The following is a 23,571-nucleotide window of genomic DNA, read 5'->3' as shown; positions in this document are numbered from 1 at the left end:
ACTCTGATTTTTTCTTCACAGATGCTGCCAGGCCTGCTGAGCTTTTCCAGCAACTTCCGTTTTTGTTCCTGCGTCAGATTTTATTAGCTCGGGCTGCAAAACTCAAACACTTCCCCATCAAAGAACATGCAGTTACTGTCTTATTACAGAAAACACTGCAGCCAGTCACCAAAGCAAGACCTCATATCTAGAATGTGATTACGACCAGTTAATATTCTCAGTGATGTCAGCTGAAGGATTAACATTGGCTTGTGCAAAAGAGAGAATCCTCATGCTCTCTCTCCAAAGTTGTAATGTCCCAAGGAATCCTACATATTGACTGAACATGACAATTACAGCCTTGGACAAAGCACCTTGGTATCACCAATAGGATAACATGCCTTCATTGCTGAAGGGGTGGGGCTTGAATTTATAACCTTCAGTCTCAAGGTGGGAGCATGGTAACGACTGAGCCACAGATTAATTGGCATCTGTAGGTCTGAGTCTTGACTTAATTGTCTAAAGTCCATGAGCAAAGCTTAGAAAAAAGGGTGACACACACCTAGATTCTGCACCCGCTGTGTCCTTTGAGGGGCAAGAGAGGCACCCATTAACCACCCCATCAACTTTCCTCTGCCACTGTCAGCACTTGCCTATGGCCTCTTATCATTTGTTGACCCTTTAAAGCCTTATATAACCTTTAACATAGGAATTGGTCAACAGTATCAATGAATGCCTACTCCCGCACAATTGTCAACAGTTACTAGCTTTCAGCTTTTTAGGGATCACATGCTCACTTCCTGAAAAGATTAAGAAAAGGAGGAAGCCCTCATCAAATTTGTTAAGGTGCTTGCACATTCATGCTAAGTGCTGCAATTGGGTAGCTTTGCGAATGAAGAGCTAGAGAATGGGATTGAGTTGTTAGCCCTTTCTCAGCTTGTGGAGACTTGATGGGTCACATGGTTTCATTGTGTACAATACATTTGTATACTGCTGTCATTAGGTTTGAACTAAGGTCTTTTGTCTGTCAGTTAATTACTGTCAACCAATACGACTGCATAAAGTTCCGTGCATTTGCCTTTACTCATATGTTTCAAAATCAATTGCATTTGGAGGTTGCACTGTTTCTGCTCAACGTGAGGGGCTTCATCACCTTTCTCTTTCTCTCTCTCTCTCTCTCGCGCGCACACACACACACACACACACACACACACACACACACACACACACACACACACACACACACACACACACACACACACACACACATTGACCAGTGTTATTGCTGCGTTGATCCCTACAAACTTAGTCAAGTTTTATTAAATTACCTGCAAGCAATGACAAAATCTTTCTTCTGAAAATCAGAAATAATGTGGTTGGAATATTTGAAAGTGGTCCTTCTAGTTCTGGACTGCTGCAGAAACAGATTGGCATTCTGCGGAAGGGCCCGTTCTGCGCTCTATTGTTCTATGCTCTATGTTCTATCTCCTGAGGAGGTATAGGTGAGGGATAGGGTGAGTAGCTGGAATTGAGGGACAAAATTAGTAGGTGGGATAAAGGACTATGTTGTTGAGGATGGGATTGAGAGATCAAGTGAGTCAGTGAGATTCAGCGATATGACGAATGGGTGGCTTTGAGGTTTAAGGACCGTGGATGGGATTGAAGGAAGTGTTGAGTAGGTGGAAGCAGGCAATTTGGCCCATCAAGTCCACACCGACCCTCCAAAGAGCATCCCATCCAGAACCATCCCATTCCTGTAACCCTCCCGTGGCTAATCCCCTTAGCCTACACATCCCTGGACACTTGCTGTAATTTAGTGTGGCCGATCCACCTAACAGGCACATTTTTGGACTGTGGGAGGAAACCAGACCACCAGGAGAAAACCCATGCAGGTACAGGGAGAACGTGCAAATTCTACACAGTCACCCAAGGCTGGAAACGAACCCAGGCACCAGACACTGTGAGGCAGCCATGCTAACCCACTGAGCCACTGTGCTGCCCCAAACGATGAGATATTTGACAGATGCAGATTGATGTTTGAAAATAATTCAATCCATTGAGGCTGTCAGTGGGTTTATTCACCTATTGCAAAAGGATAGAGTGTGAAGAAATTGCTCAACAGCAAAATGCTCTAGTGGCCCAGGCTCCAAATTTCTAACTTCCCTTGTCTCAGAGGCAATACTGGAAGATCTCCCTGGTTTCAGAGCCTTAAGGTTTCACTTAGTCATTGGGTCACACTGGAGCCATGGAACGGATTTCTTTGTCCCCTTCTGGCCTCCCTATGTTAATTTTACAACAGAATTGCTGATGCAAGAAGATTAAATCGTGCGACATTGACCTATTACATTGGTACATAAAAACCAATTAAATTCCACAATATTATGCCTCTGAAAGATAAAACTCCTGTTATTGTGACTCAAGATGCTGTCGTTCAGTATTGTAGTTGAATAAAGGGAACTATGGAGCTATGAGGGAGGAGCTGGCCAAAGTTCAATGGTACAATACCCCAGCAGGGATGGCAGTGGAACAACAATGGCAGGTATTTCTGGATATAATGCAGAAGGTGCAGGATCAGTTCGTTCCAAAGAGGAAGAAAGATCCTAAGGGGAGGCAGGGGCGGCCGTGGCTGACGAGGGAAGTTAAGGACTGTATAAAAATAAAAAAGAAGTATAACATAGCAAAGATGAGTGGGAAGCCGGAGGACTGGGAAGCTTTTAAAGAGCAACAGCGGATAACTAAAAAGGCAATACACAGAGAAAAAATGAGCTATGAAGGAAAACTGGCCAAAAATATAAAGGAGGATAGTAAAAACTTTTTTAGGTATGTGAAAAGAAAAAAAATGTTTACGACTAAAATTGGGCCCTTGAAGTCAGAAACGGGTGAATTTATTATGGGGAACAAGGAAATGGCAGAAGAGTTGAATAGGTACTTTGGATCTGTCTTCACGAGGGAAGACACAAGCAATCTCCCAGATGCGATAGTGGCTGAAGGACCTCGGGTAATGGACAAACTGAAGGGTATTTATATTAGACAGGAAATGGTGTTGGATAGACTGTTCGGTCTGAAGGCTGATAAGTCCCTGGGACCTGATGGTCTGCATCCCAGGGTACTTAAGGAGGTGGCTCTAGAAATTGTGGACGCGTTGGTAATTATTTTCCAAGGTTCTATAGATTCAGGATCAGTTCCTGCAGATTGGAGGGTAGCAAATGTTGTCCCACTTTTCAAGAAAGGAGGGAGAGAGAAAACAGGAAATTACAGTTAGCCTGACGTCAGTGGTGGGAAAGATGCTGGAGTCAATTATAAAAGTTGAAATTACGATTCATTTGGATAGCAGTTACAGGATAGGTCAGAGTCAGCATGGATTTACGAAGGGGAAATCGTGCTTGACTAATCTTCTGGAATTTTTTGAGGATGTATCTATGAAGATGGATAAGGGAGAGCCAGTGGATGTAGTGTACCTGGACTTTCAGAAAGCCTTTGATAAAGTCCCACATAGGAGATTGGTGAACAAAATTAGGGCACATGGTATTGGGGTCAAAATACTGAGTTGGATTGAAAATTGGCTGGCTGACAGGAAGCAAAGAGTAGTGATAAACGGGTCCCTTTCGGAATGGCAGGCAGTGACCAGTGGGGTACCACAAGGTTCAGTGCTGGGACCGCAGCTGTTTATGATATATATTAATGATATAGACGAAGGCATTAGAAGTAATATTAGCAAATTTGCTGATGACACAAAGTTGGGTGGCAGTGTGAAATGTGAGGAGGATGTTATTAGAATACAGGGTGACTTGGACAGGCTAGGTGAGTGGACGGATGCATGGCAGATGCAGTTTAATGTGGATAAATGTGTGGTTATACACTTTGGTGGCGAGAACTGGAAAGCAGATTACTATCTCAATGGAGTCAAGTTAGGTAAAGGGGAAGTACAACGAGATCTAGGTGTTCTTGTACATCAGTCAATGAAAGCAAGCATGCAGGTACAGCAGGCAGTGAAGGAAGCTAATAGCATGCTGGCCTTCATCACAAGAGGAATTGAGTATAGGAGCAAAGCGGTCCTTCTGCAGCTGTACAGGGCCCTGGTGAGACCGTACCTGGAATACTGTGTGCAGTTTTGGTCTCCCAATTTGAGGAAGGACATTCTTGCTATTGAGGGAGTGCAGCGTAGGTTCACAAGGTCAATTCCCGGAATGGCGGGACTATCATATGTTGACAGATTGGAGCGACTGGGCTTGTATACTCTTGAGTTTAGAAGGATGAGAGGGGATCTGATTGAGACGTATAAGATTATTAAGGGATTGGACACTGTGGGGGCAGGAAGCATGTTTCTGCTGATGGGTGAGTCCAGGACCAGAGGACACAGTTTAAAAATAAGGGGTAGGCCATTTAGAACAGAGTTGAGGAAAAATCTCTTCACCCAGAGAGTGGTGGATATATGGAATGCTCTGCCCCAGAAGGCAGTGGAGGCCAACACTCTGGATACTTTCAAGAAAGAGATAGACAGAGCTCTTAAAGATAGTGGAATCAAGGGTTATGGGGATAAGGCAGGAACAGGATACTGATTGTGGATGATCAGCCATGATCATAATGAATGGTGGTGCTGGCTCGAAGGGCTGAAAGGCCTACTCCAGCACCTATTGTCTATTGTCTATTGTTATATTTGGCGTAATGAAACAAAATAGTTTGAGCTGCTTATGAACTACTTGAAGGTTGTATGTTACCCAGATTTAAATATCAAATGTGAAGAGAACAAATGGAAAGAGTGCTTAGCTTTTGAATATTTATGCTGCGTAACCTCTGTCTTACCAATTGTCAGTTATATACTTTAGAACTCTGTAAAAGCAGCATTCTTCAGCATTTGCAGGCCTTAAGTACAAACCTTAGTTGATATTATGTCAGTGGCACATCTGAGCCTGAGAAAAATTCCACTTATACGACCTCTAGCACTCTCTCTGGATTCAGTGGGAGGACTACCAAATGAATGCTCGTGTCCTTCTTGAAGCCAGCTCCAAATACAATGGTCTGGAAATTGCCTGAAGGGATAATAGTTGTCTTTTCCTCTCCAGGTCCTCTTTCCCTGCCCTTCGAATGACCAGTGTCCCAGGACAGGGCATTAGAAAATGTTTTCACACTGGAATCCATCTGAAACACAACAGCGCTGACAGTAATTACTGGGAGGAACTAGCTACCTATCATTCACAATGGTGATGATTCATTCGCCAAGCTGCATCACCGTGCATTGAGGCCAAACTTTTGTGTCTCACTGCGATTGTGCACTGGAAATCAAGCTCCATTGTTCCTGGACTCTCAGAAAAGTTAAAAACTCTCGTGAAATTGTTAAAAATCCTCCATTTACCCATCTTTCAGAACCAGGTCAATCAAAAGCATAAAGCAGGTCTCTGTACTGGAGAAAAGTTACAATTTGTCACAAATAAATAGATTTTAACTGTGCACAAGCAAGTTGCCATAAACATTCATGCATCAACCTTCCTATACACAAAAAAGAAAACATGGGTGTTAGGAGCAGAGGGGAAGACTAGGAAGGCCCTTCAATAGTCCTTGTCTACCGTTTGATTCCCTCACGTAAGATAAATCAATCTACCTACGCCTTAAAAATACTTAATGAGTCCTTTCTCTACCATTTTCTAAATTCCAGGAGAAACAAGCCCAGTTCATCCTCATAAGACAATACCTTGATGGTGACGTATAACAGTGACTGAAAAGGGTGAAAAAAGGAAGCAAAGCTTTTTCTCTGAGTCCCGCTAACCTGTAGGATGTCCTGCCCCATGTATCCATGGTTCTGTAATTTGGAAAATGCCCTGCTTCAGAGTCAGTAAGGCCAGGCGCAGAAACTCATGAGCTTAAGTATGGGTCATCACTAAATTAAGGATAACCACTGGCAAAGGGAATTATTGATTTCAGTCAAGCTTTGGGTTCCCCTGCCAATGTTGAATACAGACCAAAGTGCCCATATAGTTGTTTCAGATTTCTCTTACTTCATGTTATGGATTGACTGCATTGGACAAGCAAATAGTGTGTCGTAGAAGAATGATCTTCAAGCCCCTACATTAATTTCAATTCTTACCTTTGCCTTTTCCATTAACAATGTTTCCCAACTTACATTGGAATTCCTCATTGTCCAATCCCTCTATAGCTCAATCATTCTGTTTCCTCTCTCTCCCTGTCCTTTCACCAGCTCCCAATCCTTGTGCCGCGACCAATCAAGATTATGGATGGTTCCTTGCAGTGGTTTTAGTTCAGATTTGAAGAATGAAGAGACATTGGAAGCCCTCTCCTATACTGCTAGCCTGACAAAGGGTGACATGGATGATGTTGTTAGGACAGAAGAAGTTCTGTGCGCTCTCTTCCTAGTAGACTCCCTCAGCTCGTACATGTGTAGATGGTAGAGTCAAGTCGATTAAACGGTCACCGCAATTTTCAATACTCTACAGCACTGTGAACAGAAGGCCACTCAGTCATCACCAAACTAAGGACAAGAGTGCTGATAGAGAAAATATGTCAGAGGATTAAAAGGGCAACCAGGAATGCATGTATGTCGGCAACATCTTATTTTGTTCAAAATGAATATTCTCGTTTCCTAATAAAATTAGGCCTGCAAATTCATTTCGAATATATTGGAAACCATTGACAGCTAAAGGCTTCTGTTCAACGTTATAGTTCCCAGTCATTTAAACCAGGACTTGAAGCATTCAAGTCTCTTAGACACTGCCAGCTCCTGTCCTTCATTCATGTTACTGAGAGTGTGTTAAAACACTGAAGCTTTGAGTTTTTCTCATTGTGCGGTGAGTGTAGACATGTCTATTATGTCCTGTGATTTGCAGTACACTGTCATTGAGATGATTTGTGGGGTTTCATGTCTGAGTATCATCTCGGGCCATATGAATCGCCTTTTTATAGATGCATCCCATCGCTTTTGTGTGAGCGATGGAAATCGAACTGTGCTTCTCTGACAATTCATTAATATCACAATGCTGGTTCCTTGCCCTAAAGCCGAGTGCAAGTAATGAATATTGATGCGGCCTTTTTTTTAACTGGTTTCTGTTCTCTTCAGTCTATCAGACAGTGGAGATTACAGCTAAACCAGAATGTCATGGTTGGCACTGTCTAACGTCCTCAGCATGAGGATGAACACTTGCTGGGGAGCTGGGTACAAATCCTGCCAGGGCAGACAGTGGAATTTGAATTCAATAAAATACCCAGAATTAAGAGGCTAATGGTGATGACCGTGAATCCATTGTCAATTATTGCAAAAACCCAACCGGGCCACTAATGTCTTTTAGGGAAGGAAACAACCATCCTTACCTGGTCTGGCCTACATATGACTCCAGACTCACAGCAATGTGGTTGCCTGTTAACTGCCCTCTCGACAACAACTGCTGCCTAGCCAGCGATGCCCACATCCCATGCATGAATCAAAGGTAAAAAAGGAGGAATGTGCCCATGGACTCTTTTAACGTGGAGAGGCTATCGCGTTGCAACTGACCACTCAGTTCAGGCTTACCAGGAAACTCTCTTGGACAGACCATCTGCATTAATACATCAAAAAGATATGCAATATCCATATCATATGGATACTGAATATGTTGGTCATGTTACAGGTAGTATTAATGCAAATACAAAAGAGGTAGACATTTTCGCAAGAAGAGGCAATAGATCTCAGGACTGATAGTAGTGTAGAAATCAGAAAAGGGCAGGACTTATACAGGCAATGGTAAGGTCCTGGGGTATGTTGCCAAACAGAGAGACTTAGGGATGCAGGTTCATAGTTCTTTGACGGTGGAGTCGCAGTTAGACAGGGCAGTATGCTTGCCTTTGTTGGTCGGTGCATTGAGCACAAGAGTTGGAAGGTCATATTGCAGCTGTACAGGGCATTGGTTAGGCTGCTTTTGGAATAGTCTGTTCAATTCTGGCCTCCCTGTTACAGGAAGGATGTTGTGAAATTTGAAAGAGTTCAAAAAAGGTTTACAAAGATGTTGCCAAAGTTCAAGGGTTTGAGCTATAGGGAGAGGCTGAAATAGACTGGATATTTTTTTTCCCTGAGGGATGACCTTGTAGAGGTTTATAAAATCATGAAGGGCTTGGATAGGGTGAATAGCCAAGGTCTTTTCCCCAGAGTAAGGGAGTCCAAAACTAGAGGGGCATAGGTTTAAGGTGAGAAGGGAAAAATTTAAAAGGGACCTAAAGAGTAATGTTTTCATGTAGAGGGTGGTGCATGTATGGAATGAGCTGCCAGAGGAAGTGGTGGAGATTGGTATAGTTGCAACATTTCAAAGTCATTTTGATGGGTATATGAATAGTAAAGGTTTAGAGGGATACGTGCCAAATGCTGGCAACTGGGACTAGATTAATATAGATATCTGGTCGACATGAATGAATTGGTCCAAAGGGATTATTTCTATGCTGTGCATCTCTATAATTCTGTGACCAAGGGATTAATTGAGAAGGAGAAAATAGAACCTGAAAGTTTGCTTGCAGGGAACATGAGAACTGACTGTAGAAGTTTCTATAGGTATGTAAAGTGAAAAAGATTGCTTAGAACCAATGTAGGTCCCTTACTGTCAGAGCGCGGGCGTATTTATTCTGAGGGAAAAGGAAATGGTTGATGAACTAAATTTATACTTGGCTTCTGTCTTCACGAAAGAGGACATGAAAGATGTACCAGAAATGTTGGACGGGAAAGGGTTTAGTGAGAGAGTTGAACTGAAGCACATCTGTTTTCGTAGAGAAATGGTGTTGGAGAAATTGATGAGATTATGGGCTGATAAATCCCCAGGACCTGATTATCTACATTCTTGAGTACTTTAGGAAGAGACTCTGGAAATAATGGATGCATTGGTGTTCCTTAGACTCTGGAACACTCTTTCCAGATTGGAGAGTAGCTAATGTAACTTCACTATTGAAAAGGGAGGTCAAGAGTAAACAGGAAATTATTGGCCAATGTGTCTGATGTCGATGGTGGGGAAGATGCTAGAGGTCATTATCAAGGATTTAATAGCAGAGCACTTAGAATCAGACACAGTCAACTTGGATTTACAAAAGGGGAGTCATATTTGACAAATACACAGGAATTCTTTAAAGATGTATTTTGTCGTGTTTATCTGGAGACCTGGTGGATGTGGTTTATTTTCAGAGGACCCGACAAGACCCCACACAAGAGCCTGATGTGTAGAATTAAAGCATGTGCCTTTGTGGGTAGTGCATTAGAACATAAAACATACAACAGTACAGCACAGGAAAGTGTCCTTTGGCCCACTATGTTGTGCCGAACAAGACACCATATTAAACTATTGAGGCGTATCGAAAACGGGAGACAAAGAGTAGGAATAAATTGGTATGTTTCTAAATGGTGGACAGTGATTGTGGGGTATCGCTGCTAGTCATAATATATGTTAAAGGTTTAGATGAGCGAACTAAATGTAATATCACAAAATTTGCAAATGACACAACGCTGGGTGAGGGTGAGCTGTGGAGAGGATGCAGAGATGTGGCAGTGTGATTTGGACAGGTTGGGTGAGTGGGCAAATGCATGGCAGATGCAGTATAATGTGGGTAAATGTGAGGTTATCCACTTCTCTAGTGAAAAATGGTGGACAGATTACTGTTTAAATGAATATAAATTGAGAGAGAGGAATGTTCAATGAGAATTGGGTGCCCTCATATATCAGTTGCTGAAAGCAAGCTTTGCAATTCCTGCAGGTAACAAAGAAGGCAAGCTGTATATTGGCTTTCAAAACAAGAGGATTTGAGGAGAGGAGCAGGGACGTTTTGTTGCAATTGCATAGGTCCTTGGTAAGGCCATGCCTGGAGTATTGTGTGCAGTTCTGGCCTCCTTATCTGAAGAAGGATGTTCTTGCCGTAGAGGGAGTGCAGCGAAGATTTACCAAATTGGTGTTGGCTGGACTGACATATGAGGAGAGATTGAGTCAAGTTAGGACTGTATTCACTAGAGCTTGGAAAAATAAGATGGAATCTCAGAGAAAACTTTGAAATTCTGACAGCATTTGACAAGTGAAATGCAAGAAGCGCTTTCTCAATAACCAGCGAGTCCAGAACAGGGGGCACAGTTTAAGGGCGTGGGTTTGGTCATTTAGGACTGAGACGAGGAGAAATATCTTCATCCAGAGAGTGGTGAGCCTGTCGAATTCTCTACCACAAAAAGTCGTTGAGGCCAAAGCATTATGTGCTTTCAGTAAGGAAGGTAGATATAACTCTTACAGCTAAAGGGATCAGGGGATATGGAGAGAGGACAGGATTAGTTTATTGTGCTCAGTGATCAGCCATGATCATACTGGATGGTGGAGCAGGCTCTAGGGGCTGAATGGCCCACTCCTGCTCCAAGTGCTAATGGCTTCTATGTTTTGGCACACTTTTGAATTTTTATGTCGGAACATCAGACCATACATCCCATCAATCCTGCACTACCATTGAACACAATCGTAACTAATTGAACACATCAATGACTTCTTTCCATAGAATTGCCATAATCCTTTTTGCCTTTGGTTATCAGAAATCTTTCCATCTTTATTTTAAACGTATTCAAAGACTGAGGCAACACACAATCCTGAGGGATGGTGAATTTCAGAGATTCACAACATATGAACAAAAGAACTGTACAACACAGGAACAGGCCCTTCGACCCATCAAACCTGTACCAACATATTTTTAAACTCACAGACATTTGCTTCTACATGGCCCATATCACTCTATCGCCTGCCTGTTCACATATCTGTCAAGGTGCCTCTTAAATATTGTTGTATCTGCCTCCACCACCTCCCCTTTCAGCATCTTCTAGGCACTCGCCACCCTCTGTGTAAAAAAACCGCCTCTCACATCTCCTTTAAGCTTTCCCCCTTTTATCTTACACTGATGTTGCCTAGTAAACCGACATTTTCTTACCTGGTGGAAAAGACCCTGGCAATCCATTTTACCCGTGCATCTCATAATTTTGCAAACTTCTATCAGGTCACTCCTCATCCTCTGATGGTCAAGTGAAAACAAACCAACTTTGTCCAACTCTCCTAATAGCAAATACCTTACACACCAGGCAACATCCTAATAAGCTGTTTGCGTACCCTCTCCAAAGCCTGGATGTCCTTCTGCTGATGTGGTGGACAGTACAGTACACAATATTCTAAATGTGGCCTGATTAAAGTCCTCTCTGAGTAAAAATGGAATTCTCTGCATCTTGGACCTAATTAGCATCACTGTTATTTTAAAATCGTGCCTCCAATTTTTTTACATTAATGATGATTAGTGTTTTCTTCTTATTATGTTGACGCTCAATTGGCAGTTAAAACTTTCTTTTGTTTCACTTCAGCATGGGTCCTGAGGTCTATCTATGGTGTGCTTTGGGTAATTTGGTATACAGGGAATCAGGGAAACGGGTGGTGAGTAGGTTTGGCATGGAAGCTGCAAGAGACTGTAGTAGTTTATTTATGGGCATGAGTATGCAATGATTGTAATAAGGCCACCCAAGTGGATCTCACTAAGTAGGGGTTCCCTGGTTTGGGCTGTTAACCTGGCTCAATCAGGGAGCCCTGGCTGACTGATATAAACAGGAGTGTCAGAGGCTCTGTTTACTCTGAGAGCTGGCTTTGAGGGAGCTGGGTCACTGTCAAGGACTTGTAAATGAAGAGTGACTTGGTGATGGGATGCCAGCCTCTGAAGCGTTATTGCAAAGTAGGCCACAAGGAGGGGCTTTTCAGTAGCATAGGGTGGTGGTTTTGTTTTAGTTTTTGTTTTCTTGTGACTGGAAGGAAGTCACAGATCACCAGAGCAGGCTTTTTAAACGTCCCCTTTTCCACAGGGCAGCTCCTACAGATACCTCAGATCTGTTTCAGAGATCAAAGGGCATAACTTCCAAACATTTGGCCTCCACAGCCCTTTGTGTTAAAGAATACCACAGGTTCACCACTCCGGAGTGAAGAAATCTTTCAACATCTGCATCCTAAATGTCCTACTCTATCTGTTGAAACTGTATCCCTTGGTGCTAGACTCCCGAACATGGCAAACACATCCTCTCTGCATTTAGTACGTCCATCACTGTTACAGTTTTATACATTTCAATCAAATTATGTGGGATGTGGGAGTTGCTGGCTGGCCAGCATTTCTGGCCTGTCCTTGGTTGCCCTTGAAAACTATGGATGGCCAATAAATGCTGACCAGCTAATGACACGCAAATCCAAACAAATGAATTTTAAAAATCTGATGGAAATGTATCAAATTCTAACGGAGCCCCTCTCTTCCTTCTAAACTTGAGTCAAACAAAGTTGACACTGTGTCAATGGGTAACACTGCTGCCTCATGGCGCTGGGGACCTGGGTTCAATTCCAACCTTGAGCAACTGTCTGTGTGGAATTTCCATGTTCTCCCTGTCTGCGTGGGTTTCATCTGGTGCTCCAGTTAGAGTGCATTAGCCTTGCTAAATTGTCCTGTCATGTCCAGGGCTGTGCAGGTTCCGTGGATTAACCATGGCAAATGCAGGGTGACAGTGATAGGGTAAAGACTTCAGTCTGGGTGGGATGTTCTTTGGAGAGTCAGTGTGGACTCGATGGGCTGAATGGCCTTCTTCCACAATGTAGGGATTCTATAATTCAAACTACTCAGGTGAAGAACTGCTGCACTCAGTCTATGGTAAATATGTCCTTTTTTAGGTAGGGACACAAAAATATATGTAAGAGGCCAGGTGTGCATCAAGGCCCTGTACAACTGTAGGAAGGTACCCCACTTGTAGAATTCAAAACCTCTTTCAATGAAGGCCAATATACCATTTGCCTTCTGAATTACTTGCTACATCTGCCCGGAGACTTTCATTTGACTGGTGTATAAGGGCACCTAGATCCTTCCGTTTTTCCATACTTCCCATTACATACCATTAAAGTAGCACCTGCCCATTTCCATGTCTAACATCACATTCATCCACATTTGTAAAGGTTTTTCCACTCAGTCAACCAGTTTATATTGCCTTGGCCCACCCCGTCTTCGCAATCTTACTCGGTTTTATGTCATCAACATACTCATAAATGTGACATTTGGTTGCTTTGTCCAGATCTTTTATGTAGTTTCTGCTGGAGTCAGTCTTTCCCAGCGTGTAACTCTCCCATCTTCATACATTACTATCACAATGCCAGTGGTGGGACCTTACTGTGTGCAAGTCTTGACATGGCCAGCAGTAGGGCTAGCTTTACCTTAACTAGTAATGCCTGTTGTTCCTTAGCTGCATCTTCAGTTTTGGGCAGAATTCCACATTCCTACAGTCCGAAAACTTGCCTTAGCTAATAGGTGACAGTTGGATTTTCATCAATTCTCACTGGTTGCCTTTTCTTGTTCTACCATTTGTGAAGACCATGCTTTTATTACCTATTGAGGAACAAAAACAGAAGTTGCTGATAAAGCTCAGCAAGTCTGGCAGCATCTGTGAAAAAAAATCAGAGTTAACATTTCAGGTCTGGTGACCCTTCCTTGGCCCAAAATATTAACACTAATTTTTTTTTTACAGATGCTGCCAGATCTGCTGAGCTTTTCCAGGAACATCTGTTTTTGTTCCTGATTTACAACCTCTGCAGTTCTTTCAGTTTTCATGTCTTTTTATTATTCGCTTTTTTTTATTGTGGACTGAAATGAGAAAAACCCTACTTCAAAACCCAAGCTGTATCGTTTGAGAACAATTTATGTGATTCCCACTGTGCATGTGGTTTGCAAAGCTCTGAGGTATGACAGTGTTTGCAAATGAACTGGAGCTGAGGGGTTGTGTACAGAAACTTTGTTTGGCAATGAGTGCCAGATTGATTTGTTGACTCCTGATCAGTTATCAAGTAACAAAGAACTTCTGCCTACCAACAACCACGTGATTGGCTCTTAGGTAAATTAACAACTTGAGGTTGTGATAAGAAACAGAAAAGCAATCAAGTCAGCACCAGCCAAGAGCTCTCTCTCTCTCTTCAATATCTACAGTAAGCCACTTTAACCCTGAAGAAAACCAATTTGTCTTCCCTTCAGCAGTTGCTGTAAGCTGTGATTTTTAATCAATAATTCAAAGGCCTTGTGCCTCTTGCAAACCAATGGAAGCATCTGGAGAAGGATGACTAAGAAACATCATTACGACTAGCACAAGAACCATGAGAATCTATCCTGCTGCAATTCATCATTTGTCTCCACACTTCGTAACTCATGTTTTTTTTCCCAGTCTGACTCTGTGCATGTAAGAGGGAAGCTTGTAAAGGGATCAGAGTTTTTATGAAATCCCTCCGTGTGGAAGCAGCCCAATGAGCTCACACCAATTCTCCAAAGACCACCCCATCCAGATCCAACCTCCAACCCTATCCCCATAATCCTGTATTTCCCATGGCTAGCCCATATATCCCTACGGGCAATTCAGCATGGTCAATCTGCCTAACCTACATATCTTTAGACTATAGGAGGAAGCCGGAGCACCCGGAGGAAACCCACATAGATACGTGTGAGGGAACGTACAAACTCACACTGGCAGTCACCCGAAGGTGGATTCAAACCTAGGGCCCTGGCGCTGTGAGGCAGCAGTTCTCACCACTGAACCACTGTGCCACTCCTTTAATTAGCTTTAATTAGTGGTGGCTTTTGCAGTTGCTTTACACCCATTTACCTGTAACCCAAGTCTAATTATTTGTGCTACATTGTGATTCTTGTTAAGTACAGAAACTGATCCCTGCTTTCTGTCAACCTGGGTCTGCAAATCAAGTAAACATTGGGATAGATTTTTAAAATCTTTAGCTTTTGTGATGATTCCAGGAATAGTGGGACTTGTGTATGATCCAAGTGAAGTGTGATACCTGAATTAAACTAATGGCTGGTTGATTCTGTTACATTCTACATGTCAAACAGTTACCTGACCTACTCAGTCCTATGGCAAGTGGTTACTCTAGGTTAGAGTCCTCAACCTGGATTTGTTGCGTTTGGTAACAGGCTGTCCTATCTTGCTGTGCTGTGCTTTGAATCTACAGCCATGCCTAACTGATTGCAAATCTCGTATTCCCATCAGCATCACTTTTCCTGTCTAAACAGTTAAGAAGAAATGATCAGTTTTGACATGGTTTGTTGGATGCATGTTTTAATTATTAACAGACTGTAAGCTGGGAAGGGTTACTGAGCCCGATAGAACACGGATTAAGACAATCACGGCACCTGTACTGCTATTTGTTCAGCTTCCTCCCACTGCCATGGTTCAGTAGGTGGTGAGAGGCTTTAAATAAAGTGAGGAATGAATTGAAGGATGAACTGAGATGCTTTAGTGGTGATGCACACAGCTTTTAAATCAAGCAATTGATACTGGTGAAACCATTGCAGGATCATAGTTTGACACAGATGAAAGGATGTAATAAGGTACCTGATATAACATAAGAAGAGCTTTGTCAAGTTTGGGAATCTCATGGACAATGGTGTAAGAGGTAAATTTGACATTGTGACAAAGCATAACATGAGATTTAGCAATTCAACCACAACTTCCATCAACTTCAATAGCAATGAGAATCAGGAGAGATGTATAATGGGCTTCTGTTGCAAAATTGTTGCTGTCACTCTATCATCCATTCTTTCAATTGTCCCCATAGTGACCGTCAGAAAGGGTATTTGGATGTTTCATTGGGCTAGAAGGTAATGTTTGACATCTGAGGCCAAGGGACAGTTTTATGCTTGTTGGCCTTGAGGGTCTGATGAAAAATGAAGATACTTTTTATTCATTCAGGAGATGTGAATGTCAACAGAAAGTATGTTTGAAATAGGAGTAGAATGCAGCAATTTGGCCTCCCGTGTTTGCCCTGCCATCCAACAGGATCATGGCTGATCTGCCACCCGCCTCCCCCACACCCCCACCTTTCTGTGGCAGCTGAGAACATTCATCAACTCCCTGATGTTTTAAAAATCCTCCTAACTTCTCTCTATCAGGCCAATATTTCTTGCTCATCTCTTAATGGCCTGAAGAAACTGAGCTGCATCTTTGAATGCTTAAGATTTCTGAAGAAAGGTCCCAACTCGAAATGTCAGCTTTCCTGCTCTTCTGAGGCTATCTGGCCTGCTGTGTTCCTCCAGCTCCATACTGTATTATCTCCGATTTCAGTACTGGCAGTTCGTAATATCTCTTTGAGCCCTTACAGTCCATATGGTTTAGGGAAATCCACTGTGTTGTCAGGGAGGCAGTTCTAGAATTTTGGTCCATCCACACTGAAAGAACACCGAATCAGGATGGTGAGAGGCTTGGAGGGGAACTTGCAGGGGGTGGTGTTCCCATGTGTCTGCTGCCCTTGTCCTTCTAGATGGAAGTGGTTTAGAAGGTGTGGTAGAAGTAGCTTTGGTATGACGATACCATTCTTGAAGAAGTGTATATTGTTTTTTTTTATGGAGAACGGGTGAGACAGAGGTGATGAGCAGTCTGCTTCAAACCAATAAAGCCAACAGTTTATGAGGATTTTTTTAAAGTTAGAACGATAAATGCAGCCTGAATGGGTAGGGCTAACCTCCTACATGACCAAAATTTTTAGTTTTTTCTTTACAGTAGCAGTTGCTGAGGTGTTGAAGCTGGATGTAGAAGCCGTCTTCCCTCCTCTGTTACAGCTAAAAGCTGGGGCTCGCTTCCTGCTGCTAGAATTGCATGTGAGATAATCTATTTTACTGAATGTGCCTTTTACTAAGGGTGCGTTAATGGGATATTACTATATTGGAACAGTTAATTAGTGAGAGGTAATACAGATATGTTATCTTGTTAAGCATTTTGATGGAGTTGCAGTTAAGCCAATTCTTTTATTTTAATTTTGTCTCTATTTTAACTGTAGTGTAGAAAATAAGGTGTGTTTTGTTTCAAGGCTGGTAGTTTGACCAATTGAATTGCATCCTGAACAAACGCTTTGCACTTGTCTTTAAAATAAGAAAAAAAGTTTGGCTATAGGCTATCTCGTTGACATGTTTGGAGGGGAATTGGCCTGGTCCATAGCACCGGTGAGTTGCTATAGCGCATCTTGTAGATGGTACACACTACTGCTGCCGATGGTGGGAGGGGAAGTGACAAGATAAATGATTCAGAAACATTAATCCAACTTATCATGTGCATAGGCCAGTGTATTGAAGAAGTTGGTGTATTGACAACAGATGTTTCACAGAGTCTTCTTCTGAGGTGTGAGAATCAACATACATTGTTGGAGGACATTAGGTGTGGTGTTACTTTGCATCAAAGTATGCATGCAGATACTCAAGATAAGAAAATGTCCTCTTCCTCAGAACTAATATCCCTGAGAAAAAAGGATAAAGTTACCACAATCCCAGAGAACTATAGGACTCAGAGAGAGAGATGGCTGCTGGTGGTTTAACCTGAGGGTCACTGCACCTCAGGCAAGGGGGCTGGGGCAGGGGGTAGGGAATGGTGGTTGAGAAGGAGAGTCCTTCAATGTAACCTCAGTCAGTACACAAATTCAACAATTCGCATCGCAAAACACCATCACTTCAAAACCAAAATAACACTCAGAATGGAAATGACAGGCGGGTAAGGAAAAAATATGTAGCTGCAAAAAATAGACCATTAATTAAACAAGCTCCCTGCACCAGGTCAACAGAGACTTTAAAAAATGCTCAGGAATTGATTAGCAGAGTATCACAATGCCAAAATAGCAACATCTTGTGTTTATTCAGCATAATTAAACATGCCAAGGTGCCACACAAAAACAAGTTGGAACATTGTGTCACTTAAGGAACAATCAGGATGGTGACCAAAATTTAGTCAAAGATGTAAGCTTTAAGGAGTATCTTAAAGGAGCAGAGTGAGGAAGAAAGGTAAAGCAGGTTTTGCAGGAAATTTCAGAGCTTATGGTGTTGGCAGCTCTGTCAGGGCCACATGATGAATTTTGTGAAAGGAAATGTATTCACAGTGCTATTTGTTGTAAGAAGAAGAGACTGGTTTTAAAATAAAGCTCCAAGAGCAGCCAGCAGGAGTTATGAATTCAACCACTCTTTTAACTCTGGCAGAGATAAAAGAGGATATTCCCAAATACAATGGAATTCAGTCATTGCCCGCGAATGTGAATAGTCTCCAGTGGCTTTGGTGTCTTTGTTTCAAACACAAAACCCTTTACTGGAAATAAAGCTAGTGACAGAAATGGGGGGGAGGGGAGAAAGAAAACATTATCTGTCTGTTGTGCTGTTACAGTATCTGTCTGTTGTGCTGTTACAGTATCTGTCTGTTATGCTGTTACAGTTTCAAAGCTTACCTGTGAACGCAGCAGATTGGACTAAGAACCATAGAGTCACAGAGTTGTACAGCACAGAAATAGACCCCTTGGTCCAACTTGTCCATGCCAACCAGAAATCTTAAACTAAGTTAGTCTCATTTGCCAGCATTCGGCCCGTATCACTCTAAACCCTTCCTATTCATATGTCCATCCAGATGCCTTTTAAATGTTGTAATTGTATCAGCCTCCACCACTTCCTCTTACAACTCATTCCATACGTGCACCACTCTCTGTGTGAAAATGTTGCCCCTTAAATCCATGTTAAATATTCCCCTCTCACATTAAACTTATGCCCTCTAGTTTTGGATTCCCTTACTCTCAGAAAAAGACCTTGACTGTTCACCCTATCCATGTTTCATGATTTTATAAACTTCTATAAGGTCACCCCTCAGCCTCTGATGCTCGAGGGAAAATAGCCCCAGCTTATTCAACCTCTCCCTAAAGCTCAAACCATCCAACCCCTGCAGTGTCCATGTAAATCTTTTCTGCACCCTTTCAAGTTTAACAATATCCTATATATAGCAGGGACAACAGGATTGAATGCAGTATTCAAAAAGTGGCCTCACCAATGTCCTGTACAGCTGCAACATGTCCTTCAAGCTCCTTTATTTAATGCTCAGAGCAATAATGGCAAGCATGCCTAATGCCTTCGTCACCACCCTGCCTACTAGTGACTCCACCTTCAAGGTACTATGAACTTGATACATATGAACAAAACACAAACATTCATACTAGGAGCAGGTCTGTTCATTTGGTTTCTCTATTCTGCTCCACTATTCAGTAAGATCATAACTGATCTGTTTGTGTTTTGAGTTCCACAGTCTCATTGATACCCAATGACCCTCAATTCTCCTGCCTAACAAGGATTGATTTGAATATTTAATACCCCTGCTTCTGCCACTTTCTGAGGCACAGAGTAAGTCATACCAGCCCTCTGAGAGGCAATAAGATATACTCATCTCTATCGTGAAAATATGATCTCTAATTTTAAACCAGTGTCCCCACTCCCCCTTGTTCTGGACTGGCCTGCAAGGGGACAAATCCTGTCCACTTCCACCTTGTGGACATCATTCAGGATCTTAAACACCTCAAGCAAATTAATCCTCACTCTGCTAAAATCCAGTGTAAACAAATCCAGTCTGTCCAATCCATCTTCAAAATACCTCAAATGTTTTCTGTAAAAGCATCCTGACCCGAAACGTCAATTTTCCTGCTCCTCTGATGCTGCATGGCCGGCTGTGTTCCTCCAGCTCCACACTGTGTTATCTCTGACTCCAACATTGGCAGTTCTTACTATCCCCTGAAAGAAAGTTCTCTTTTATGCATATTGTTTTCATCTCTCTCTATAGCTAACCCTTAATTTTAGTAACTGGCTTTATCTGTCTTTACTGAACCCTTAATTGATCAGTCCTCATGTAGTCATGTTTTAGACAACAGGAAGAGGTGATCTGCATTACTTTGCTCAGCTCCTCATCTGCCAATGAGAAGAGAATCCCTACAGGCCATTCTGCCCAATTAGTTTACGCCAACTCTCTGTAGCATATTCCACCCAGACTCACCTTCCTACCCTATTCTTATAATCCTGCATTCCTGATGGCCTATACATCCCTGGACACTATGGAAAACTTAGCATGCCCAGTCTCTTTAACCTGCACATCTTTGGACTGTGGGAGGAAGCCAGGGCACCCAAAGGAAGCCCACACAGACACAGGGACAATGTGCAAACTCCACACAGACGGTTGCCCGAGGCTGGAATCAAGCCCAGGTCTTCGTTGCTGTATAGCAGCAGTGCTAACCACTGGCCCCCAGTGCCGCATTGAAAAGTATTTCCTTTTTTGCCCTTTTTGCTTTCCAATAGACCGTGACGTGTTCCCACAAAACACTCCGTTTGTGAATGTTTAAATATTTTTCAACTGACATGCAACAAACTCTCTTCAACATTAAAACAAATATGTAGTTTATTTATAAATTCAAACTGGGGGATGATTGTCTAACACACATGGACAAGTCAGCATTCGAGGAAGAAGGAAGCGGAATGAGGGAAAGGAAAGAGTTCATAATTAGGAGTAATTTATGTGCGAAGTTTGGATAATAATTCCATATGATTCGTGAATGAGTCTGAACAGGCTATGACCAGTGAAGGCTCTTTTCTGCCTGCTGACCTTGCAGAAATTGTTTCTCATTTACTGTTTTAAAAAAAAGAACAGTGCAGAACAGGAACAGGCCCTACAGCCCACAATATTGTGCTGAACATGATGCCAAATTAAACTAATCCCTTCTGCCTGCCCTTAGTCCATCACTTGCGTATTCATGTATTTTCTAAAAGCCCCTTAAACATCTGCCTCCACTATTACTCTTTGCAGTGCATTCCAGATTCCTAACACCCTCTGTGTAAAAACAAAAAGGCCCCTCGCATTTCCTTTGAACTTTTCCCCCTCACCTTAGATGCATGACCCCTATTATTATACATTTCAACTCCGTGAAAAAGATTCTGACTGTTAATCCTATCCATGCATCGCACAATTTTATGAACTTCAATCAAGTGTCCTCTCAGCCTCCGCCATTCCAGTGAAAACAACCTGAGTTTTTTCAGCTTCTCCTTATAGCTCATTACCTCTAATCCAGGCAGCATTCTGGGAAACCTCTTCTGCACCCTCTCCAGAGCCTCCACATCCTTCCTGTAGTGCGGCAACCAGAATCGAATGCAGAATCAAGTGAACACAATTTAAGTTTTCAAGTAAAAACCAAAAGAACTGCGGATGCTGTGAATCGGGAACACAAACAAAGTTGCTGGAAAAGCTCAGCAGGTCTGGCAGCGTCTGAGCTGTTCTGAGGAGGTGGCCAGCCAGTTGCAATGAGGGTCCTCAAGAGTTTGGGCTAACTTTTTGACAATGCGTTTGAAATGGATGGTGCGGTCATGTCTGCTTGGGCAAAATGAGTTGCTTATTCCATCTGATGGAAGAAGGGCAACGTAGAAGGTTACATGGCGAATCTTCCCAAAAAAGGAACAACAAGCAATGCCCCAATCAACATTAATCCCTCAATCAGCACCAGGGAAATCAGATTAATTGATCATTTATCTCTGGAATCTTGCAGTACACTGAATGACTACCAAATACACCCAGTGATACGGTGCCTTCAAACATAATTCACTCAGCATTGACTGTGTAGGGATACCCTGAGGTTGCTATGTGAAGTATGTCTGTTTGTCTCGCATAATAAATGATCACGCTAAATGAGAAAAGCTTGCTCTGCCAAGCAGGCTCTCAGCATGAGCGAACATCTTCCTGTTTGTCAAGATGCTTTGCTTTCGCAGAGCACACTGCCTCTGCAATCAGCCTCTTAGCAGCCCTTTACGATTCCAAATATTAAACCAAACTCTTGGGAGTCCTTATCTTTTCCTGTTTGCTAAACATTGACAAATAATTTTCTGCATGCCATAGAGGAATGCTCATGTCATGGGGTAAATGCGCCAGCTGCTCTGGTGCTGGGGCGAACAGAGTCCCAGCTCCCAACCACAACTCATTTCTGATCTTGGCCAAGAAAGGGATGAAGAGCTGCTGACGGCTGCCAGCCCTGCGCTGGGGTTCCAATCCCCTATGTTTGGGGCAGGTCAGTCCTGTCATCTTGTACTTACTGTTGATATAACCTTTCATAAGGATCACTTGATGTTATGAGAAGCACCAGAGGAAGGGGTTTCAAAATATGGTAACTTCCCGAACAAAGAGTTGAATTCTTATGGCAGAGCAGGTTTCATAGAATCCCTACATGGTAGAAGCAGGCCATTTGTCCTGCCATGTCCACATCCAGCTACCAAAAGCACCCCACTCAGAGCTGCTTCCCCACCCTATCCCTGTGATCCTGCATTTCCCATGGCTAATTCACCCAACCTGCACATCTTTGGACTGTGGGAGGAAACCGCAGCACCCAAAGGGAACCCACGCAGACATAGGTAAAATGTGCAAACTCCACACCAGATAATAAAGTGTGAAGCTGGATGAACACAGCAGGCCAAGCAGCATCTCAGGAGCACAAAAGCTGACGTTGCGGGCCTAGACCCTTCATCAGAGGGGGTCTCTGATGAAGGGTCTAGGCCCGAAACGTCAGCTTTTGTGCTCCTGAGATGCTGCTTGGCCTGCTGTGTGCATCCAGCTTCACACTTTATTATCTTGGATTCTCCAGCATCTGCAGTTCCCATTATCACTGATACAAACTCCACACAGACAGCCGCCTGAGGCTGGAGTCAAACTGAGTCCTTGGCAATGTGAGACAGCAGTGCTAACCACCATGCTACTCCTCACACAATGTGCAGTTGTAGGGGGTGTATCTCTTTGAAGAGGTGGTAGTGAATTGTCTCTCGGTGCCTCTCTCTCCTTTCTCTCTCTCACTTTCTTCTTTGATCCATGATCCCCTGGCATTGAGGTTTGAATTCAAAATAACTTTTCAAAGGCTGGCACACCCCATGACCAAATTTTATTTACAAATGCATAGCCCTAGACAATAGCACTACCTCTCACTGAGTCAGGCACTCAGGGTCTCAATATCCCTGATAGTCATCCTTATTGGACCAGATCAGCAGCCCCAAGGAGGAAACTCGTATTCTATGAAGTCCAGCTAGCTGAGCTTGTTACAATCACTACAGGATTAATAACATACTTTGAACCATAAACAAGGCCCATTATCCAAGCACCATCAAAATTAGAAAGGCTAAGTGGAAAATGATGCAAATTAGAAATATCAGTTACCAGCATTCAAAATTGGTAACATTGAATTGCAAAAAAATACAATCAGTGATTTGGGCCATGTGCTTGCTCTATATTCCCATTCCCCTGAAAACATTTCAGTTTCAGGAACTTAGTTTCAGTTTCAGGAACTTAATTCCATTTCAAAAGTTAATGTTGAACTTGCTTCTGCCAAGCTTTCATGTACTGCATTCCAAATCATAACAAAAGGTGTGAATGAAATGTCTCTCAACCTCTCAGCTGGCTGTCTTTCTAATTTCTCGTATTTTTTAAAAAGGAATTGTTGACGGGATGTGGTATCACGAGCTGGCATTTCTTACCCCTCGCTGAGGGCCCAAAGAAGGTGGCGGTAAGCTGCGTCCTTGAACCACTCAGGTTCATGAAAGTTAAATATGCCCACATAGCTGTGCTGGAGGGAGTACCTACATTTTGACTCAATAAACCAGGATGGTGGGAGGCTTGGAGGGGAACTTGCAGATGGCCGTGTGGTTCTGTTGTGTGGTTTTACATCAACACCCAAACCTTTGGATTCAATATAGACCAGTTACAGAAAGGAAAAAGGTCTTGAGAAAAGGGCCTCCTGA

Source organism: Stegostoma tigrinum, chromosome 35 (assembly GCF_030684315.1).
Source record: "Stegostoma tigrinum isolate sSteTig4 chromosome 35, sSteTig4.hap1, whole genome shotgun sequence".
Taxonomy (NCBI): domain Eukaryota; kingdom Metazoa; phylum Chordata; class Chondrichthyes; order Orectolobiformes; family Stegostomatidae; genus Stegostoma; species Stegostoma tigrinum.
This window is presented reverse-complemented; position numbering follows the sequence as displayed.